Source organism: Pelmatolapia mariae, linkage group LG23 (genome assembly GCF_036321145.2).
Source record: "Pelmatolapia mariae isolate MD_Pm_ZW linkage group LG23, Pm_UMD_F_2, whole genome shotgun sequence".
Lineage (NCBI taxonomy): Eukaryota > Metazoa > Chordata > Actinopteri > Cichliformes > Cichlidae > Pelmatolapia > Pelmatolapia mariae.
Window position 1 is genome coordinate 32,688,965 of NC_086246.1, and position 11,499 is coordinate 32,700,463.

The window sequence follows — 11,499 nt, forward strand, 5'->3', positions numbered from 1 at the left end:
AAAAAAAAAAACTCAGGAGAGTTTTCTCCAAGCATGACATCCCAGTATACTTCAGACCCAGCAACACACTCAGACAAAAACTGGTTCATCCCAAAGACAAAACTCCTAAACACAAACTTAACAATGTAATGTATGCTATACAGTGTAGCGAGGAATGCCCAGACCTCTACATTGGAGAGCCCAAACAGCCACTTCATAAACACATGGCACAACATAGAAGAGCCACCTCCACGGGACAAGACTCGGCGGTCCATCTGCATTAAAGGACAAAGGTCACGCTTTCAAGGATGCCAATGTTCACATTTTGGACTGAGAAGACAGATGGTTTGAAAGAGGAGTGAAAGAAGCCATCTATGTCCACTGTGAACGACCATCTTTGAACAGAGGCGGTGGTTTATGACACCAACTGTCTGCCATCTATAGGGCTTTGGAGCGTGATGTCACGGGAGGGGGACCACGCCCCCTCCCGCCATGACAGTAGGCCAAACGAAGCACACGGAAGCGTCAGCTATGGTTCGTACGTACTGTGTTGTCGGTTGCAACGTTAGATCACACGATAGGGAAGGCAAGAAGCTGGAAAATGGGCTCACTTTTCCCCTCCTGGAGGCAACGGGAGGGATCTCATGTATCCGATATTACTAAACGAAGACGTCAGGCTTGGATTGCAGCGGTCAGACTCGGACCAGCACGCAAGGCGAGTGCAACGAAAGCGAAAAAGAGCACCCATTGGAGGTAACCCCCGCCCCAAAAACATACAAAATTGCGCTCATTGTACGCTAATCTGCACATAACTTTCAGATGAATCACGCACCTGGAATACTGGTGTACATTTACCTTATGTGTATGCACTAATTTTATCTTACATGCTTTCATTATGCAGCTGCAGAGTATGAAGGTGTGCCCCGTGCAGAAGTAATAAATGAAGATCTGACAGAAGACCAACAACAAAATCACCATGTCATGGAGGCTGTGGACAGGAGTTACTATATCATGTGAGGGTGAAGACACAACACTGCTTGATAAGAATGTTAAGGTGTGCTGTGTTTTGGTGAATATGTGCCCCAGTGTGGTTGTCAAACCAGGGCCAAATGAAACTTGCTCTTGTTGAATATTCATTAAACTACTGTGTTGCATGTACAGTTCATTGTAAATAATTGTACTTTCTGTAAAGTGGTTTCAATAAAACAGAAATGAAAAGTATGTTTATTTTTTTTATTCAAGATCTGTTCACATGTACTTAGCAAGTACATGTGCAGGTACACATGAAATGCAAACTATTTACATGGCAACGCACAGCTGGCTTCAATCGTGAATCGTTCATCTAGAGCAATTTGGGGGGCAGCTGCTGAGGAGAAGTCAATGTTATGTGTAACCCCTGGCTGTATCTTGGTCATATGGTCAACGTACTCACAACGTGGAGGCTTAAAAACGGCCAAATCTTGTACCCAACCGTTTGTGAATTAGATGTGCGCCTCCAGGAATTTATAATTCCGAAAATGCTTCGCCGTGTATGCGCTGACTCCACAGACAAGGTACGCGAAAATATCAGGATAGGACAACAGCGGCAGGCTGTCTGGGTTTCCGCTCCACTGCCTTATTTCATACGGGTCCACATTATCGATGCACGCTATTTTTTCCAAGTACCGTCTCTTGGCGTCTGGGCCCAATCGGTCGCGATACAGCCCTTTGTCTTTTGCACTGATTTTAAGCGTGGTTCTGACAGTCGTGCTTCCAACACAGTGTGTTTGTTTTGATTTGTGGCCTTCTGTCATGGCGCCGCGATCCCACAATGCACTGCGGCGTGACGTCAACTCCAAAGCCCTATAATCCAGTTCTGAGATCCCTTCCCAGATGCCTTAACACCCACTAACATCCTGTGCCATCTGACCTCAGGAAATCACACCCATTTTCACACGTTGGCTCAGGATCATTAGGGGGTCCATTGTCCCTCTCTGGGGGATACTCCCACAGGGCTTAAATCTGGGACTCTTCACCATTTGACCCTAGAACTGAAGAAGCTTCTCAGATGAGAGGTGAAACGTCTTCAAGCAACTTAAAGAGGTCCAGACGCTTTTCTTACCAAGCTCCTTAGAAGCTAGAAGTACTTAGTACTTGTACTTAGAAGTACTTAGTTAGTATGCTGTACTTTTCAGGGCATGGGCCGTGTCATGGAGCAGCTCTCCATCAGTCAGACCTGCAATGGCAGAGCACCTGAACCATTTAAACCTATGGGCAATTTAGATTCACCAGTTAACCTAACCCCACCAACTGAATGTGTTTGGACTGTGGGAGGAAGTCAGAGTGCCCAGAGAGAACCCACACAAACACAGAAGGAAACATGCAAAATCAGAAAAGCCAGATGCTGGAACTGAACTCATGATCTTTGTGTTGTATGGCACCAGTGCTAACCACTGCCCTACCTGTTCCAAGACTGTTGTCACAGTTTAGTCACCTGCTTGTTCTTGTAATACATGTAATGTTTCAGGTCATCTGCTCCTTTACTGGATCTTGTATTAAGCTGTATTTAGGACATCTGCATTCCACGCTCACATTCTTCTTAATAAAATAAACATAATAGGCAAGAGAGAAATCCTTTTTTTTTAAAGATAAAAGTGTTAAAATTATCGACACACTCACACACACACACACACATTATTAATCTTATATTTATGACCATGGTATAAACAGCTGTTATCTTTGTGAGGACATTTGATTCAAATGATCTTAAAAAGGATTATAAATAATTATATAATGATATAAGATACACACCATCCTTCAAAAACATCCACACACTGCAAACCAACAACACCGCTCACAGTGACATCACTACTGCTGCTGTAGTACCTGCACAGAAAGAAATCTTTGGAAAACTCTGAGGAAACACTGATTTAGGAACACAGGGATCTCACACCATTGGATGTGTTGAAGTGAGTGAAAAGAAGACTATAAAGAAGATAGTTTGCCTATCTAAAAGTCTTGTAAAATGTCTGCCTGCTGTGATACACCTGTCTTTGGACCCCTGTTTTTTTTATTTTTAAGTGCTTTTATTGTGAAAATCTGACTCCTGCTCCTGATGCCTGTGCTGAGCTTCAGGTGGAGTCCCGCCTCCTTCCAGGAAGCAGCTCACCTGTGCCTCCGTGTTTAGTGTCCAGGTGTGGAGTGGAGTTTGTTGTTCGTGTGTGTGTTTGAAGAAACTGTAAGTTTTCTTTGTTTCCTCTTTTAACCGTTTGTCTTTAGGAGCTTTACTTTTTGTTCAGCTCATGTTTGATTTCTTCACACAACATGCTGTGTGTGTTTTTATCTCCGGTCTCTCCATTTAAGTCAGTCTGTAATCTTTTCCTGTCTAACCTCAGCTGTGTGCAGCTTAGTTCCAGCATAAATCTGCTGCATCACTGTGTGTGATCAGAGCAGCAGCAGGTTTAGTTGAAGGTCAGCAGCAACTTAACTAAGACTTGAGACTAGCAGCCCTGACCCGAGTCTTCATGTAAAACAAGGAAACAGTGACACTTTCTCTTTCATAGGGGTACATTCTTTGTTGTTGCAAGGAAACAAGAAGGGCTGGTTACATTTTTGCCATCCTGTGATCTCATTTGCCATATACGCTCAATATCTTAGAATGTTTATGTTAGATTCTGTTTTAAATCAGGTCATGATCTTAAAATCACATTCACAGCTGATTTTAGAGTAATGTACAGCAATTATCATTTAAAACCCAACATTAATCCATGTACTGTAGACTCTCAGGTGAGTTTACATATTTCTCTTAGTTTCATCAGACCATCTTCAACATTTTTGTTTTACATCACACATTTTAGCATTTTGTATTTTATAACTCAGTGAGTTTAATTTAAAAAGATGAAATATGATGTTAAAACATGTAAAAAGTAAAAACACATTTTTCCTTTTTGTCAGAAGGATTGTGAAACTAATCTTGGTCTGACAGTAATCTCCCATCAGTGTGAGTGTTGTTTATCTGCACAGCTGATATGATAACAGTGAGAGTGCAGATGTTACAGATGTCAGGGTGTCTTTTTGTTTTTCAGTGTGAGACAGAAATTTCTCAACATTTAGTTTCAGATGTGAAACTAAATGTTTTTCATTCACTGCAGGAAATGTGAAGTGTGAGTAAAGTAAAGTGTGAGAGAGCAACTTTGTTCCATAAGATAACAACAAAATAACAACAATTACTCATTTATTCATAGAAATAAATTCAAACAAGTCACCTGAGAACATTTTTATTGTTATTTTGTTCATCATTAGCCTCTTATTGTCTTCTGGTTACTTGTTCTTTTCTTAATTACCAGTAAACTTCAAGAGCTGAAATTTACTAACACTTAAAGTTTAAAACATGACTTTTAATGACTTAGAGAAGGATGGAACAAGGTGTCCTGAAGCCTCTGGATCTGCTCTGTGGTATGACCAAAATTGTATTTATTTTATTGTTGTTGTTGTTATCATTATTTCTGCATGAGTCTATAGTGGCTTATTCAAGCAGATGACTGGATCAGCTGAAATGTTTAAAAATGTTGTTCAGACGTGGTGAACTCACTAAATATTAATGGACTGAAGCTTCCAGTCACAGTGAATCAGTGTGTGTCAGTGAATGCATTGTGTGTGCTTCATGGCCCCATCTAGTGGACTGATAGTAGAAGTAGAGCAGCTGATGGCAGCTTCCTCTGCTTCACACTGGTGTCTGACTGCGTTCAACTGACAATGAGATGAAGCAGCTGATATTTGGACAGCACACATGATGGAAAGGCAGATTTCAGTTGATGTGAATGATTTGTGTTTCCTTTGCAGGTGAAGGTAGAAAGTGTGTGTGAGCTGATGTGAATTCAGAAGCATGGGTCAGTGGGTGGGGAGACAGCAAGATCAGAGGTGAGATGACCATCTCTAATTGTCTATGACTCTTCTCCATGTCACAGCTCAGCACTCACCTCACTGCTCCATCATTATTCACAGGAACCAACCTGGACCTGAACCTGAACTTGGACCTGAACCTGAACTTGGTTCTGGTTCAGATTCAGATTCCAGCAGTTTGTCTTTTAAGAGTGTCTGTTCCAAAGAGATTCCCTTTGAATTTAAAGGCCAGCAGGCGTCTGCTGCAGAGAGGTGAGCTGTTAGTAACTTGAACTCTTTGAGAACTGATGTAACTGCTTGATATTGTTAGATGTAACTGTCATGAGCTATAGTTCTCCAGCTTTCTGAAGGTCTTTCAAAGTTCTTCTTTGCACATTTGCACATGACTCTTTTCCAGTCCAGTCCTTGTACCTCACCGCTTTCAGAGGAAAGACTTGTTTTGCTTGTTTACCCTCTTAGCTCTGACCCATGAATCAATCCAACATAGAACAGACACCTAACTCAAGGGACGTGCCAAACAACTTAACAAGAACCAACTTTAAATATCTTTAGGTGGTTTGTGGTGGTGTTTTTGGCAAATGTAACTTCCTAATGGAGGAGGCAGTACTACGTTTATGAAGGGGTCTTAATTAGAGAAGCTGCTGAAGCTCTGCTCTGATTCCAGGGAGAGACACAGAGAGATGATGTTTCTAAAATGTATTCAGGCTGTTAGACGGTGACTCAAGAAACAAAAACACCAGCGTCTTCCAAAGTTTGAAACCTAAATCAGATCAAACTGAATTAAACTAAGGAGAGGAACTCATTGCTACCATAATGTCTCGCTTTCAGGTGAACATGCCGTATTTAGGAGATATCTGATTAACTCGGAAAAACTACTGATTTTACTGGTTGGGTTAATTGGTGATTCTAAGTTGCCCATATGTGTAAATGGTTGTCTGTCTCTATGTGTTAGCCCTGCGACAGACTGGCGACCTGTCCAGACTGTACCCTGCCTCTCGCCCTATGGTAGCTGGGATAGGCTCCAGTCCCCCTGCGACCCTGATAAGGATAAGCGGAAGAGGATGGTTATATGATTTTAGAGGCTGATGAAGTAGGAACCTCTTCCTCTGAGCTCTGCAAAAGTTTTCAGGCAGCAGCAAGAAAAAAGATTAATATCACATTTATCTTCTAATACGTGGAGCTAATAAATGACGTGTGGATTATTCTCTCCTGACTGAAACAGCAGCTCTCTAAAAGTAAAGAGTCACAGCAGCTGGAGGATCATGATGATTACACAATATTCTCTCTACTTGAAATGTGGTTCTTATTATCAGTACACTGACCACTAAAATGTTGGACTGTCCCTTTATCAGTGTTTAACAGTATGTGTATGAGAGCCATGTAATGTCCATGTGTGCATGCTGATAGAGACTGTGCTGGTTTGATCCCTCTCCTCTTTTCAGAGTGGAGCCTGCTGGAGTCCAATGGTTGAAACCAGGTCTGAGGAAGTGTAAGTGTGTTTTTAATGTGATTCATGAAAACAAAGCAGCACACATTCAACCATCTTCAAACTGTCACATCACTCATTCACATCTCTGATGTGAGGAGTCATCATCAAAGTGTCAATTAATGAACAGATGATGGATCAATAACTGCAACTGGATTGTGTTTGTTCTCTCCATCAGATTCCTGTCAACTCACAATCGACACAAACACAGTACACACAAACCTCAAACTGTCTGACAACAACAGGAAGATGACATATGTGGAGGAGGAGCAGTCATATCCTGATCATCCAGACAGATTTGATGTTCTTCAGCTACTCTGCAAAGATCCTCTGACTGGTCGCTGTTACTGGGAGGTCGAGTGGAGAGGAAATGTTTTCATATCAGTGAGTTACAGAAGAATCCGAAGGAAAGGAGGCAGTTTTGACAGTAGGTTTGGACTCAACGATCAGTCCTGGAGTCTGAGCTGCACTGATGATGGTCCTCATTCTGTCTTGCACAGTAAGAGAGTAACATCCATCTCCTCCTCCTCCTCCTCCTCCTCTGTCTCTAACAGAGTAGCAGTGTATGTGGACTGTCCTGCTGGCACTCTGTCCTTCTACAGAGTCTCCTCTGACACTCTGATCCACCTCCACACCTTCAACACCACATTCACTGAACCTCTTTATCCTGGATTTAGAGTTGGTTATGGTTCTTCAGTGTGTCTGTGCTGAGTTGAGTGTAAAGAGTGTCCTCCTGTTAGAGAAACACTCTGACTGTTGAACAGAGAGTTCAGTCTGTACATGTCTGTGTCTTTCACTCAGAAACATGTTTTCAGATTCATGAATTCAATCAAATCATAGAAATGATTTCTAACGTTCAGCCTATGCCAGCTGAACAGTACTGTATTCACTGAAAATATATTCTGGAGTATTGACCTGCTCACCGTTTTGTTCCTCTGTGTAATATGATATAGCCTTTGTTACTCTTCAGCCTTTTCCACGTTTTACCTGCACTCTGAAGTTAAAACATTCACTGATTTTAAAAATATAATGCAAAAACTGAAGTGTGACTTAAAAAAGGCAAATCTGTGATCGCTGAACAGGATCTTCTGTTAATCTGAGAAGTTTGTGTCATCTGTGCTAGCAGCTGATGTGGCCATTATTGTTTGTTTCTTTGTGTGTATTCACATGCTGTGTTTTAAATGAGATGTAGCCTAAAATCTCATGTACTTAAGTATTTCATCAGCTTTGTTTTGTCACTATGTGAACACTACTCCCAGGTCATTTTTGGAAGATTTTAGCCCTTTTCCACTAGTGCCATGTCAGCTCAAGTCAAAGTCAGAAAACCAGTGTACAGATCACACACAGAAATTTGAAATTGCAGTGCTCCCTTGGCCCTCGGTGTTACACCAAAACAACATAAAAGACCAAAAGATACAAATCTTATATACACAACAGTGCCCAACACAGTCCGAGTGTTAATGTTTTGTTTATTTATTTCATTAATTTATTTATATAGCACATTTAATTACAACAGCAACAATGACCAAAGTGCTATGCAGAAATACAAAATAACTAGTAACTCATAATATTAGTACAAAATACTAAATATTCTCATGCTGTATTACAGGCCAGTGAATACAAATGTGTTTTTAGATGAGATTTAAAAAGATTGTCAGTAGGAGCCTGTCTGATGTGTAGGTGGAGATTATTCCACAGAATAATAATAATAATTAATAATGTGGGCAAGACTTCGTGTGTAAGTGGGGTGGGAGAAACAGTGGAGGGTGATGGTGATTTTGTCAGTGTTTAGACTTCTGTTTTTCTTTGTAAGACATGTAATGTTGCAGCTCTGACGCTGTCCTATGAGTCTGCAGCAGAAACAAAGACTAGTTATTCACGAGCAGAGCACATCAACAGCATTCATGAAGAAGCTCGTGGACACCGTGTACAGCAGCTCTGAAGGCTTCGTCTGATGTCTTTGAGGTTGATCGTGATGTTGTAGTACGCTACAAAAACAGCTGTTTCTGAAGCTTTAGTTGCTACCGGAGACCAGAAATGCAACATGACAAACAAGTTTATTTACAGCTTTCCTGCTGCAGCTGGTGTTTGAAGAGACCATCAGTAAAAGACAATAAACCTCTCATTTTACTTTATTTAACATCAAATCGTCTTTTTGTTTACATGCTGCAGGTGCACTTAATGATATTCAGAAAATCTGAGCAGAACAGGTAGAAATTAGTATTTTTACTGTAATATTAATTGAGCCGAGCCTCACCAGGCACATGCAGCATCTGTGCTAGTTGTCCATGCTGACATTCTGGACGGAGAAGAAGGGACAAATGTCCATGGCTCCGGTCTGAGGAGCCATGGACACTCAGATGTCACTGAAATACAAACCGAACCACTTTGAAATGATTTCAAAGCCACAGTTAATGGATGATAAAATAGTATTTATTATTATTAATGTTATTATTAATAATAAAATAAATAAATCAATAATAACATAAATAATAAGTTAATAAATCCACAGGATGAGGAGAGGAAATGTAGACCATCATCTACACCAGGGGTGCCCAATCCCAGTCCTCGAGAGCTACCGTCCTGCAGCTTTTAGATGGATCCTTGTTCCGACACACCTGAATCAAATGAATGGCTTGTTATCAGGCATTTGCCAAACTTGATGGCATGCTGAAGAGGCAATCAAACCATTTGATTCAGCTGTGTTGGAGTAGGGATGCATCTAAAAGCTGCAGGACAGTAGCTCTCGAGGACTGGGATTGGGCACCCCTGATCTACACACTGATCAGAAACACTGGCACAGCATTTGGAGGTGGGCGGGGTCAAAGCACACCTTAAACTTGTCCTTAAACAACTTAAACTTTGATGTGATCTCTGACCTCTGAGGGGTAAAAGGTACACAGTGACCACCAGCAGAAGGAGGAAGGAAGGGTTTTATTGGACACAGTCAGAGATGTTTGTGATGATGTTGATGGTGGTGGATCAGTGATGGTGACCTGAGAGTAAAGCTGTGGATCCCCCTGGTATACACACAACTTTCCTCCCTCTCTCTCTCTCTCTTTATTTTGAAGTTTTTGCCATGATAAAAGGGAAAGGGCTCACACCGGTGTATTTTTGTGTGTTTATGCTTTATATTATGCTGAATGACTGTTTAATATGATGCTACTGTGTATCTGCTCTGAGCTGCCGCATTTGCTTCACACAGTCTGTCTTTTCTGGAGGGAAGGAGAATAGAATAGAATAAACCTTTTATTATCCGACGGATGAGAAATTTGGGTGTTACACGGCTCTTATAGCAAGGGGAATATAAAATATAAAAGGAAGACACAACCTGGTCCTATATACATAAGCAACTGAAGTTCATATATACAGGTAACAATGTACAGAAATATGTATAGAAATATTGTACAGAGCTATGTATAAAATGTACAGTGAACAAACAAGCTGATGAGTAAGATAACCAAAAGGATGTTAAACTGTGTTATAGAGTCTGACAACTGCTGGTAAGAATGACCTGCGGTAGCACTGCTTCTTACACTGTGAGTGTAAAAGTCTACTGCTGAACGAGCTGCTCAGTGCTCGTACAGTCTCATGCAGGGGGTGGGAGTTGTTGTCCATAATGGATGTTAACTTAGACAACATCCTCTCCTCCCCAACCTGCTTGATGGACTTCAGCGGACAGTCCAGGACAGGACTGTCTAATGTTATTACACAGATTTTATATGAGCTTAAACTGTGATGTAGATAGAATTTAGAGCAGGTTTAGTTGCTTTTTATGTGTATCAGGTATATGTTATCCTTCATGCTTCATGATTATTTATGGAAAAATAACTCAGTGGAAAAAATTCATGATGGATTACATGAATGCTGTATTTACTTTTGGCTATTACTGAGTGTATAAATGCTCTTTACTGTCTCTCTATCCTGTATATACAATTATTTACAATACACACACACACACACACACACACACACACACACACACACACATATATGCTAATTGGTGGCATATAATATAATAAATGTTAGTAATATTAAATATTTACTAATATTTATATATTAATTATATATTTATTTAAATAATTTATAAATGGGATTCGTAATTTTGTTTCTATGTTTGATATCAATAAAGTTTAAAAAATTAAAAAATAAAAGAGCGGGAAGTGGTGGGCGGGTCCAGCTTGGAAAACACGAATGCGCATGTGCAGTGGGTCAAACAGAACAAGCCCAGTAGGAAGAAAACAAAAGTTCGGCCGCCATTTTGGGGCAGGAGAAGCGGTTCTGCTGCAGGCGGAGTGGGACGGCGCTAACACCGTCTCCGAGTGGAAGCTGGCCCGGAACTGGGTCTGTGTTTGGAACACGGAGCTCAAGAAGGAGCTGGAGCCGAGAGGAGGAGCGAGATGAGCGGGTCAGAGATGAGTTAAAGGTCTGAGTAACCTCCAGTGTGTTACAGAGCGGGACACAGAGGACTGCAGTCCGGGCAGAGAGGTCAGAGGGCGGCAGGCTGGCCTCCAGGTAAGCTCGTTAGTGTGGAGTTACTCCTCTTCCTCACAGACTCCCCCCTCACGCCGCTCTTTCTCCTCCCCCTTTCTCCATTCCTCACCTGAAGCCGCCTCCACCTCTTCAGTGAAGTGTCCCTCTGTCGGCTTCACTTTAACTTTATCCAGTTAGGTACCTCTTTAAGGTGGAATTACTCAGCTTTTCATTTTTGTAAAAGTTGTAGCACCTGTGACTGATTTACGGTGGTTTTTAACTTATTTCCAGCTTCTGTCCCTTAGGATTTTGGTGGTTTAAGGTGGTATTACTGAACTGTCAGTGTAGGGTTATGAAGGGTTGTTGCTGATGATCCTTAGACATTTAAGGTGGTATTAGTAATCCCTTTTAGTGTTTTGTTTTACATAATGCTTGCTGGGTTTGAATCATATTCTGTTTCTCCTCAGAGCTGCTCTATCACTTCCGCCTTAAAATCTACGGCCACACAGCCAGAAGAAGACCTGGAGCAGATTCTCAGAGGTGGGTCTGAACAGGGTGACGGTGCATGTGTTCTCTCAGGTGTTCCCCATGACCCCTGACCGGGTCTGATGTGATTCCTTTTGTAGGTGCCCTAATGGTCCGCGGTCGGGATCTGAGCGACTTTGAGCGCGGCGTCATTG